Raw genomic sequence first — 13,431 nt, forward strand, 5'->3', positions numbered from 1 at the left:
AACGTCCAATTCAGAATGTAATAAAACCAGATCCAGCTATAAAATGCATCATTCTTTTTTGTTTTAGACAACATTTCATGCACTGTTAAACATGTTAAAGCAAGTTGCAAGTGAAAATCTATGTCTCTGACTGAGTTTGCATTACTGTGATTTGACCTCTCTGCTGGCTGAGATAAGCTCATTTTCAACGTCCAATTTAGAATGTAATAAAACCAGATCCAGACATAAAATGCATCATTCTTTTTTGTTTTAGACAACATTTCATGCACTGTTAAACATGTTAAAGCAAGTTGCAAGTGAAAATCTATGTCTCTGACTGAGTTTGCATTACTGTGATTTGACCTCTCTGCTGGCTGAGATAAGCTCATTTTCCACGTCCAATTTAGAATGTAATAAAACCAGATCCAGACATAAAATGCATCATTCTTTTTTGTTTTAGACAACATTTCATGCAATGTTAAACATGTTAAAGCAAGTTGCAAGTGAAAATCTATGTCTCTGACTGAGTTTGCATTACTGTGATTTGACCTCTCTGCTGGCTGAGATAAGCTCATTTTCAACGTCCAATTTAGAATGTAATAAAACCAGATCCAGCTATAAAATGCATCATTCTTTTTTGTTTTAGACAACATTTCATGCACTGTTAAACATGTTAAAGCAAGTTGCAAGTGAAAATCTATGTCTCTGACTGAGTTTGCATTACTGTGATTTGACCTCTCTGCTGGCTGAGATAAGCTCATTTTCAACGTCCAATTCAGAATGTAATAAAACCAGATCCAGCTATAAAATGCATCATTCTTTTTTGTTTTAGACAACATTTCATGCACTGTTAAACATGTTAAAGCAAGTTGCAAGAGAAAATCTATGTCCCTGACTGAGTTTGCATTACTGTGATTTGACCTCTCTGCTGGCTGAGATAAGCTCATTTTCAACGTCCATTTCAGAAAATGATAAAAACAGATCCAGCCATAACATGGATCATTCTTTTTTGTTTTAGACAACATTTCATGCACTGTTTAACATGTTAAAGCAAGTTGCAAGTGAAAATCTATGTCTCTGACTGAGTTTGCATTACTGTGATTTGACCTCTCTGCTGGCTGAGATAAGCTCATTTTCAACGTCCAATTCAGAATGTAATAAAACCAGATCCAGCTATAAAATGCATCATTCTTTTTTGTTTTAGACAACATTTCATGCACTGTTAAACATGTTAAAGCAAGTTGCAAGTGAAAATCTATGTCTCTGACTGAGTTTGCATTACTGTGATTTGACCTCTCTGCTGGCTGAGATAAGCTCATTTTCAACGTCCAATTTAGAATGTAATAAAACCAGATCCAGCTATAAAATGCATCATTCTTTTTTGTTTTAGACAACATTTCATGCACTGTTAAACATGTTAAAGCAAGTTGCAAGAGAAAATCTATGTCCCTGACTGAGTTTGCATTACTGTGATTTGACCTCTCTGCTGGCTGAGATAAGCTCATTTTCAACGTCCATTTCAGAAAATGATAAAAACAGATCCAGCCATAACATGGATCATTCTTTTTTGTTTTAGACAACATTTCATGCACTGTTAAACATGTTAAAGCAAGTTGCAAGTGAAAATATATGTCTCTGACTGAGTTTGCATTACTGTGATTTGACCTCTCTGCTGGCTGAGATAAGCTCATTTTCAACGTCCAATTCAGAATGTAATAAAACCAGATCCAGCTATAAAATGCATCATTCTTTTTTGTTTTAGACAACATTTCATGCACTGTTAAACATGTTAAAGCAAGTTGCAAGTGAAAATCTATGTCTCTGACTGAGTTTGCATTACTGTGATTTGACCTCTCTGCTGGCTGAGATAAGCTCATTTTCAACGTCCAATTTAGAATGTAATAAAACCAGATCCAGACATAAAATGCATCATTCTTTTTTGTTTTAGACAACATTTCATGCACTGTTAAACATGTTAAAGCAAGTTGCAAGTGAAAATCTATGTCTCTGACTGAGTTTGCATTACTGTGATTTGACCTCTCTGCTGGCTGAGATAAGCTCATTTTCAACGTCCAATTTAGAATGTAATAAAACCAGATCCAGACATAAAATGCATCATTCTTTTTTGTTTTAGACAACATTTCATGCAATGTTAAACATGTTAAAGCAAGTTGCAAGTGAAAATCTATGTCTCTGACTGAGTTTGCATTACTGTGATTTGACCTCTCTGCTGGCTGAGATAAGCTCATTTTCAACGTCCAATTTAGAATGTAATAAAATCAGATCCAGCTATAAAATGCATCATTCTTTTTTGTTTTAGACAACATTTCATGCACTGTTAAACATGTTAAAGCAAGTTGCAAGTGAAAATCTATGTCTCTGACTGAGTTTGCATTACTGTGATTTGACCTCTCTGCTGGCTGAGATAAGCTCATTTTCAACGTCCAATTCAGAATGTAATAAAACCAGATCCAGCTATAAAATGCATCATTCTTTTTTGTTTTAGACAACATTTCATGCACTGTTAAACATGTTAAAGCAAGTTGCAAGTGAAAATCTATGTCTCTGACTGAGTTTGCATTACTGTGATTTGACCTCTCTGCTGGCTGAGATAAGCTCATTTTCAAAGTCCATTTCAGAATGTAATAAAACCAGATCCAGCCATAAAATGCATCATTCTTTTTTGTTTTAGACAACATTTCATGCACTGTTAAACATGTTAAAGCAAGTTGCAAGTGAAAATATATGTCTCTGACTGAGTTTGCATTACTGTGATTTGACCTCTCTGCTGGCTGAGATAAGCTCATTTTCAACGTCCATTTCAGAAAGTGATAAAAACAGATCCAGCCATAAAATGCATCATTCTTTTTTGTTTTAGACAACATTTCATGCACTGTTAAACATGTTAAAGCAAGTTGCAAGTGAAAATATATGTCTCTGACTGAGTTTGCATTACTGTGATTTGACCTCTCTGCTTGTTGAGATAAGCTCATTTTCAACGTCCAATTCAGAATGTAATAAAACCAGATCCAGCTATAAAATGCATCATTCTTTTTTGTTTTAGACAACATTTCATGCACTGTTAAACATGTTAAAGCAAGTTGCAAGTGAAAATCTATGTCTCTGACTGAGTTTGCATTACTGTGATTTGACCTCTCTGCTGGCTGAGATAAGCTCATTTTCAACGTCCAATTTAGAATGTAATAAAACCAGATCCAGACATAAAATGCATCATTCTTTTTTGTTTTAGACAACATTTCATGCACTGTTAAACATGTTAAAGCAAGTTGCAAGTGAAAATCTATGTCTCTGACTGAGTTTGCATTACTGTGATTTGACCTCTCTGCTGGCTGAGATAAGCTCATTTTCAACGTCCAATTTAGAATGTAATAAAACCAGATCCAGCTATAAAATGCATCATTCTTTTTTGTTTTAGACAACATTTCATGCACTGTTAAACATGTTAAAGCAAGTTGCAAGTGAAAATCTATGTCTCTGACTGAGTTTGCATTACTGTGATTTGACCTCTCTGCTGGCTGAGATAAGCTCATTTTCAACGTCCAATTTAGAATGTAATAAAACCAGACCCAGCCATAAAATGCATCATTCTTTTTTGTTTTAGACAACATTTCATGCACTGTTAAACATGTTAAAGCAAGTTGCAAGTGAAAATATATGTCTCTGACTGAGTTTGCATTACTGTGATTTGACCTCTCTGCAAGCTGAGATAAGCTCATTTTAAACGTCCAATTCAGAAAGTGATAAAAACAGATCCAGCCATAAAATGCATCATTCTTTTTTGTTTTAGACAACATTTCATGCACTGTTAAACATGTTAAAGCAAGTTGCAAGTGAAAATCTATGTCTCTGACTGAGTTTGCATTACTGTGATTTGACCTCTCTGCTGGCTGAGATAAGCTCATTTTCAACGTCCAATTCAGAATGTAATAAAACCAGATCCAGCCATAAAATGCATCATTCTTTTTTGTTTTAGACAACATTTCATGCACTGTTAAACATGTTAAAGCAAGTTGCAAGTGAAAATATATGTCTCTGACTGAGTTTGCATTACTGTGATTTGACCTCTCTGCAAGCTGAGATAAGCTCATTTTAAACGTCCAATTCAGAAAGTGATAAAAACAGATCCAGCCATAAAATGCATCATTCTTTTTTGTTTTAGACAACATTTCATGCACTGTTAAACATGTTAAAGCAAGTTGCAAGTGAAAATCTATGTCTCTGACTGAGTTTGCATTACTGTGATTTGACCTCTCTGCTGGCTGAGATAAGCTCATTTTCAACGTCCAATTCAGAATGTAATAAAACCAGATCCAGCTATAAAATGCATCATTCTTTTTTGTTTTAGACAACATTTCATGCACTGTTAAACATGTTAAAGCAAGTTGCAAGTGAAAATCTATGTCTCTGACTGAGTTTGCATTACTGTGATTTGACCTCTCTGCTGGCTGAGATAAGCTCATTTTCATCGTCCAATTCAAAAGTGATAAAAACAGATCCAGACATAAAATGCATCATTCTTTTTTGTTTTAGACAACATTTCATGCACTGTTAAACATGTTAAAGGAAGTTGCAAGTGAAAATCTATGTCTCTGACTGAGTTTGCATTACTGTGAATTGACCTCTCTGCTGGCTGAGATAAGCTCATTTTCAACGTCCAATTCAGAATGTAATAAAACCAGATCCAGCTATAAAATGCATCATTCTTTTTTGTTTTAGACAACATTTCATGCACTGTTAAACATGTTAAAGCAAGTTGCAAGAGAAAACATATGTCCCTGACTGAGTTTGCATTACTGTGATTTGACCTCTCTGCTGGCTGAGATAAGCTCATTTTCAACGTCCAGTCAGAATGTAATAAAACCAGATCCAGCCATAAAATGCATCATTCTTTTTTGTTTTAGACAACATTTCATGCACTGTTAAACATGTTAAAGCAAGTTGCAAGAGAAAACATATGTCCCTGACTGAGTTTGCATTACTGTGATTTGACCTCTCTGCTGGCTGAGATAAGCTCATTTTCAACGTCCAATTCAGAATGTAATAAAACCAGATCCAGCTATAAAATGCATCATTCTTTTTTGTTTTAGACAACATTTCATGCACTGTTAAACACGTTAAAGCAAGTTGCAAGTGAAAATCTATGTCTCTGACTGAGTTTGCATTACTGTGATTTGACCTCTCTGCTGGCTGAGATAAGCTCATTTTCAACGTCCAATTCAGAATGTAATAAAACCAGATCCACCCATAAAATGCATCATTCTTTTTTGTTTCAGACAACATTTCATGCACTGTTAAACATGTTAAAGCAAGTTGCAAGTGAAAATATATGTCTCTGACTGAGTTTGCATTACTGTGATTTGACCTCTCTGCTGGCTGAGATAAGCTCATTTTCAACGTCCAATTCAGAAAGTGATAAAACCAGATCCAGCCATAAAATGCATCATTCTTTTTTTGTTTTATACAACATTTCATGCACTGTTAAACATGTTAAAACAAGTTGCAAGTGAAAATCTATGTCTCTGACTGAGTTTGCATTACTGTGATTTGACCTCTCTGCTGGCTGAGATAAGCTCATTTTCAACGTCCAATTCAGAATGTAATAAAACCAGATCCAGCTATAAAATGCATCATTCTCTTTTGTTTTAGACAACATTTCATGCACTGTTAAACATGTTAAAGCAAGTTGCAAGAGAAAATCTATGTCCCTGACTGAGTTTGCATTACTGTGATTTGACCTCTCTGCTGGCTGAGATAAGCTCATTTTCAACGTCCATTTCAGAATGTAATAAAACCAGATCCAGCCATAAAATGCATCATTCTTTTTTGTTTTAGACAACATTTCATGCACTGTTAAACATGTTAAAGCAAGTTGCAAGTGAAAATCTATGTCTCTGACTGAGTTTGCATTACTGTGATTTGACCTCTCTGCTGGCTGAGATAAGCTCATTTTCAACGTCCAATTCAGAATGTAATAAAACCAGATCCAGCTATAAAATGCATCATTCTTTTTTGTTTTAGACAACATTTCATGCACTGTTAAACATGTTAAAGCAAGTTGCAAGTGAAAATCTATGTCTCTGACTGAGTTTGCATTACTGTGATTTGACCTCTCTGCTGGCTGAGATAAGCTCATTTTCAACGTCCAATTCAGAAAGTAATAAAAATAGATCCGGAAATAAAATGCATCATTCTTTTTTGTTTTAGACAACATTTCATGCACTGTTAAACATGTTAAAGCAAGTTGCAAGAGAAAACATATGTCCCTGACTGAGTTTGCATTACTGTGATTTGACCTCTCTGCTGGCTGAGATAAGCTCATTTTCAACGTCCAATTTAGAATGTAATAAAACCAGATCCAGACATAAAATGCATCATTCTTTTTGTTTTAGACAACATTTCATGCACTGTTAAACATGTTAAAGCAAGTTGCAAGTGAAAATCTATGTCTCTGACTGAGTTTGCATTACTGTGATTTGACCTCTCTGCTGGCTGAGATAAGCTCATTTTCATCGTCCAATTCAAAAGTGATAAAAACAGATCCAGACATAAAATGCATCATTCTTTTTTGTTTTAGACAACATTTCATGCACTGTTAAACATGTTAAAGGAAGTTGCAAGTGAAAATCTATGTCTCTGACTGAGTTTGCATTACTGTGAATTGACCTCTCTGCTGGCTGAGATAAGCTCATTTTCAACGTCCAATTCAGAATGTAATAAAACCAGATCCAGCTATAAAATGCATCATTCTTTTTTGTTTTAGACAACATTTCATGCACTGTTAAACATGTTAAAGCAAGTTGCAAGAGAAAACATATGTCCCTGACTGAGTTTGCATTACTGTGATTTGACCTCTCTGCTGGCTGAGATAAGCTCATTTTCAACGTCCAGTCAGAATGTAATAAAACCAGATCCAGCCATAAAATGCATCATTCTTTTTTGTTTTAGACAACATTTCATGCACTGTTAAACATGTTAAAGCAAGTTGCAAGAGAAAACATATGTCCCTGACTGAGTTTGCATTACTGTGATTTGACCTCTCTGCTGGCTGAGATAAGCTCATTTTCAACGTCCAATTCAGAATGTAATAAAACCAGATCCAGCTATAAAATGCATCATTCTTTTTTGTTTTAGACAACATTTCATGCACTGTTAAACACGTTAAAGCAAGTTGCAAGTGAAAATCTATGTCTCTGACTGAGTTTGCATTACTGTGATTTGACCTCTCTGCTGGCTGAGATAAGCTCATTTTCAACGTCCAATTCAGAAAGTAATAAAAATAGATCCGGAAATAAAATGCATCATTCTTTTTTGTTTTAGACAACATTTCATGCACTGTTAAACATGTTAAAGCAAGTTGCAAGAGAAAACATATGTCCCTGACTGAGTTTGCATTACTGTGATTTGACCTCTCTGCTGGCTGAGATAAGCTCATTTTCAACGTCCAATTCAGAATGTAATAAAACCAGATCCAGCCATAAAATGCATCATTCTTTTTTGTTTTAGACAACATTTCATGCACTGTTAAACATGTTAAAGCAAGTTGCAAGTGAAAATCTATGTCCCTGACTGAGTTTGCATTACTGTGATTTGACCTCTCTGCTGGCTGAGATAAGCTCATTTTCAACGTCCAATTCAGAAAGTGATAAAAACAGATCCAGACATAAAATGCATCATTCTTTTTTGTTTTAGACAACATTTCATGCACTGTTAAACATGTTAAAGCAAGTTGCAAGTGAAAATCTATGTCTCTGACTGAGTTTGCATTACTGTGATTTGACCTCTCTGCTGGCTGAGATAAGCTCATTTTCAACGTCCAATTCAGAATGTAATAAAACAAGATCCAGCTATAAAATGCATCATTCTTTTTTGTTTTAGACAACATTTCATGCACTGTTAAACATGTTAAAGCAAGTTGCAAGAGAAAATCTATGTCCCTGACTGAGTTTGCATTACTGTGATTTGACCTCTCTGCTGGCTGAGATAAGCTCATTTTCAATGTCCATTTCAGAAAATGATAAAAACAGATCCAGCCATAACATGGATCATTCTTTTTTGTTTTAGACAACATTTCATGCACTGTTAAACATGTTAAAGCAAGTTGCAAGTGAAAATCTATGTCTCTGACTGAGTTTGCATTACTGTGATTTGACCTCTCTGCTGGCTGAGATAAGCTCATTTTCAACGTCCAATTCAGAAAGTGATAAAAATAGATCCAGACATAAAATGCATCATTCTTTTTTGTTTTAGACAACATTTCATGCACTGTTAAACATGTTAAAGCAAGTTGCAAGTAAAAATCTATGTCTCTGACTGAGTTTGCATTACTGTGATTTGACCTCTCTGCTGGCTGAGATAAGCTCATTTTCAACGTCCAATTCAGAAAGTGATAAAACCAGATCCAGCCATAAAATGGATCATTCTTTTTTGTTTTAGACAACATTTCCTGCACTATTAAACATGTTAAAGCAAGTTGCAAGTGAAAATCTATGTCTCTGACTGAGTTTGCATTACTGTGATTTGACCTCTCTGCTGGCTGAGATAAGCTCATTTTCAACGTCCAATTCAGAAAGTGATAAAACCAGATCCAGCCATAAAATGCATCATTTTTTTTTGTTTTAGACAACATTTCATGCACTGTTAAACATGTTAAAGCAAGTTGCAAGTGAAAATCTATGTCTCTGACTGAGTTTGCATTACTGTGATTTGACCTCTCTGCTGGCTGAGATAAGCTCATTTTCAACGTCCAATTTAGAATGTAATAAAACCAGATCCAGACATAAAATGCATCATTCTTTTTTGTTTTAGACAACATTTCATGCACTGTTAAACATGTTAAAGCAAGTTGCAAGAGAAAACATATGTCCCTGACTGAGTTTGCATTACTGTGATTTGACCTCTCTGCTGGCTGAGATAAGCTCATTTTCAACCTCCAATTCAGAATGTAATAAAACCAGATCCAGCCATAAAATGCATCATTCTTTTTTGTTTTAGACAACATTTCATGCACTGTTAAACATGTTAAAGCAAGTTGCAAGTGAAAATCTATGTCCCTGACTGAGTTTGCATTACTGTGATTTGACCTCTCTGCTGGCTGAGATAAGCTCATTTTCAACGTCCAATTCAGAAAGTGATAAAAATCGATCCAGACATAAAATGCATCATTCTTTTTCGTTTTAGACAACATTTCATGCACTGTTAAAACATGTTAAAGCAAGTTGCAAGTGAAAATCTATGTCTCTGACTGAGTTTGCATTACTGTGATTTGACCTCTCTGCTGGCTGAGATAAGCTCATTTTCAACGTCCAATTCAGAATGTAATAAAACCAGATCCAGCTATAAAATGCATCATTCTTTTTTGTTTTAGACAACATTTCATGCACTGTTAAACATGTTAAAGCAAGTTGCAAGAGAAAATCTATGTCCCTGACTGAGTTTGCATTACTGTGATTTGACCTCTCTGCTGGCTGAGATAAGCTCATTTTCAACGTCCAATTCAGAATGTAATAAAACCAGATCCAGCTATAAAATGCATCATTCTTTTTTGTTTTAGACAACATTTCATGCACTGTTAAACATGTTAAAGCAAGTTGCAAGAGAAAATCTATGTCCCTGACTGAGTTTGCATTACTGTGATTTGACCTCTCTGCTGGCTGAGATAAGCTCATTTTCAACGTCCATTTCAGAAAATGATAAAAACAGATCCAGCCATAACATGGATCATTCTTTTTTGTTTTAGACAACATTTCATGCACTGTTAAACATGTTAAAGCAAGTTGCAAGTGAAAATCTATGTCTCTGACTGAGTTTGCATTACTGTGATTTGATCTCTCTGCTGGCTGAGATAAGCTCATTTTCAAAGTCCAATTTAGAATGTAATAAAACCAGATCCAGCTATAAAATGCATCATTCTTTTTTGTTTTAGACAACATTTCATGCACTGTTAAACATGTTAAAGCAAGTTGCAAGTGAAAATATATGTCACTGACTGAGTTTGCATTACTGTGATTTGACCTCTCTGCTGGCTGAGATAAGCTCATTTTCAACGTCCAATTCAGAATGTAATAAAACCAGATCCAGCTATAAAATGCATCATTCTTTTTTGTTATAGACAACATTTCATGCACTGTTAAACATGTTAAAGCAAGTTGCAAGTGAAAATCTATGTCTCTGACTGAGTTTGCATTACTGTGATTTGATCTCTCTGCTGGCTGAGATAAGCTCATTTTCAACGTTCAATTCAGAATGTAATAAAACCAGATCCAGCTATAAAATGCATCATTCTTTTTTGTTTTAGACAACATTTCATGCTCTGTTAAACATGTTAAAGCAAGTTGCAAGAGAAAATCTATGTCCCTGACTGAGTTTGCATTACTGTGATTTGACCTCTCTGCTGGCTGAGATAAGCTCATTTTCAACGTCCATTTCAGAAAATGATAAAAACAGATCCAGCCATAACATGGATCATTCTTTTTTGTTTTAGACAACATTTCATGCACTGTTAAACATGTTAAAGCAAGTTGCAAGTGAAAATCTATGTCTCTGACTGAGTTTGCATTACTGTGATTTGACCTCTCTGCTGGCTGAGATAAGCTCATTTTCAACGTCCAATTCAGAATGTAATAAAACCAGATCCAGCTATAAAATGCATCATTCTTTTTTGTTATAGACAACATTTCATGCACTGTTAAACATGTTAAAGCAAGTTGCAAGTGAAAATCTATGTCTCTGACTGAGTTTGCATTACTGTGATTTGATCTCTCTGCTGGCTGAGATAAGCTCATTTTCAACGTCCAATTCAGAATGTAATAAAACCAGATCCAGCTATAAAATGCATCATTCTTTTTTGTTTTAGACAACATTTCATGCACTGTTAAACATGTTAAAGCAAGTTGCAAGAGAAAATCTATGTCCCTGACTGAGTTTGCATTACTGTGATTTGACCTCTCTGCTGGCTGAGATAAGCTCATTTTCAACGTCCATTTCAGAAAATGATAAAAACAGATCCAGCCATAACATGGATCATTCTTTTTTGTTTTAGACAACATTTCATGCACTGTTAAACATGTTAAAGCAAGTTGCAAGTGAAAATCTATGTCTCTGACTGAGTTTGCATTACTGTGATTTGACCTCTCTGCTGGCTGAGATAAGCTCATTTTCAACGTCCAATTCAGAATGTAATAAAACCAGATCCAGCTATAAAATGCATCATTCTTTTTTGTTTTAGACAACATTTCATGCACTGTTAAACATGTTAAAGCAAGTTGCAAGTGAAAATCTATGTCTCTGACTGAGTTTGCATTACTGTGATTTGACCTCTCTGCTGGCTGAGATAAGCTCATTTTCAACGTCCAATTTAGAATGTAATAAAACCAGATCCAGACATAAAATGCATCATTCTTTTTTGTTTTAGACAACATTTCATGCACTGTTAAACATGTTAAAGCAAGTTGCAAGTGAAAATCTATGTCTCTGACTGAGTTTGCATTACTGTGATTTGACCTCTCTGCTGGCTGAGATAAGCTCATTTTCCACGTCCAATTTAGAATGTAATAAAACCAGATCCAGACATAAAATGCATCATTCTTTTTTGTTTTAGACAACATTTCATGCAATGTTAAACATGTTAAAGCAAGTTGCAAGTGAAAATCTATGTCTCTGACTGAGTTTGCATTACTGTGATTTGACCTCTCTGCTGGCTGAGATAAGCTCATTTTCAACGTCCAATTTAGAATGTAATAAAACCAGATCCAGCTATAAAATGCATCATTCTTTTTTGTTTTAGACAACATTTCATGCACTGTTAAACATGTTAAAGCAAGTTGCAAGTGAAAATCTATGTCTCTGACTGAGTTTGCATTACTGTGATTTGACCTCTCTGCTGGCTGAGATAAGCTCATTTTCAACGTCCAATTCAGAATGTAATAAAACCAGATCCAGCTATAAAATGCATCATTCTTTTTTGTTTTAGACAACATTTCATGCACTGTTAAACATGTTAAAGCAAGTTGCAAGAGAAAATCTATGTCCCTGACTGAGTTTGCATTACTGTGATTTGACCTCTCTGCTGGCTGAGATAAGCTCATTTTCAACGTCCATTTCAGAAAATGATAAAAACAGATCCAGCCATAACATGGATCATTCTTTTTTGTTTTAGACAACATTTCATGCACTGTTTAACATGTTAAAGCAAGTTGCAAGTGAAAATCTATGTCTCTGACTGAGTTTGCATTACTGTGATTTGACCTCTCTGCTGGCTGAGATAAGCTCATTTTCAACGTCCAATTCAGAATGTAATAAAACCAGATCCAGCTATAAAATGCATCATTCTTTTTTGTTTTAGACAACATTTCATGCACTGTTAAACATGTTAAAGCAAGTTGCAAGTGAAAATCTATGTCTCTGACTGAGTTTGCATTACTGTGATTTGACCTCTCTGCTGGCTGAGATAAGCTCATTTTCAACGTCCAATTTAGAATGTAATAAAACCAGATCCAGCTATAAAATGCATCATTCTTTTTTGTTTTAGACAACATTTCATGCACTGTTAAACATGTTAAAGCAAGTTGCAAGAGAAAATCTATGTCCCTGACTGAGTTTGCATTACTGTGATTTGACCTCTCTGCTGGCTGAGATAAGCTCATTTTCAACGTCCATTTCAGAAAATGATAAAAACAGATCCAGCCATAACATGGATCATTCTTTTTTGTTTTAGACAACATTTCATGCACTGTTAAACATGTTAAAGCAAGTTGCAAGTGAAAATATATGTCTCTGACTGAGTTTGCATTACTGTGATTTGACCTCTCTGCTGGCTGAGATAAGCTCATTTTCAACGTCCAATTCAGAATGTAATAAAACCAGATCCAGCTATAAAATGCATCATTCTTTTTTGTTTTAGACAACATTTCATGCACTGTTAAACATGTTAAAGCAAGTTGCAAGTGAAAATCTATGTCTCTGACTGAGTTTGCATTACTGTGATTTGACCTCTCTGCTGGCTGAGATAAGCTCATTTTCAACGTCCAATTTAGAATGTAATAAAACCAGATCCAGACATAAAATGCATCATTCTTTTTTGTTTTAGACAACATTTCATGCACTGTTAAACATGTTAAAGCAAGTTGCAAGTGAAAATCTATGTCTCTGACTGAGTTTGCATTACTGTGATTTGACCTCTCTGCTGGCTGAGATAAGCTCATTTTCAACGTCCAATTTAGAATGTAATAAAACCAGATCCAGACATAAAATGCATCATTCTTTTTTGTTTTAGACAACATTTCATGCAATGTTAAACATGTTAAAGCAAGTTGCAAGTGAAAATCTATGTCTCTGACTGAGTTTGCATTACTGTGATTTGACCTCTCTGCTGGCTGAGATAAGCTCATTTTCAACGTCCAATTTAGAATGTAATAAAATCAGATCCAGCTATAA

The sequence above is a fragment of the Danio rerio genome, chromosome 7, assembly GCF_049306965.1.
Source record: "Danio rerio strain Tuebingen ecotype United States chromosome 7, GRCz12tu, whole genome shotgun sequence".
NCBI classification, from domain to species: Eukaryota; Metazoa; Chordata; class Actinopteri; order Cypriniformes; family Danionidae; genus Danio; species Danio rerio.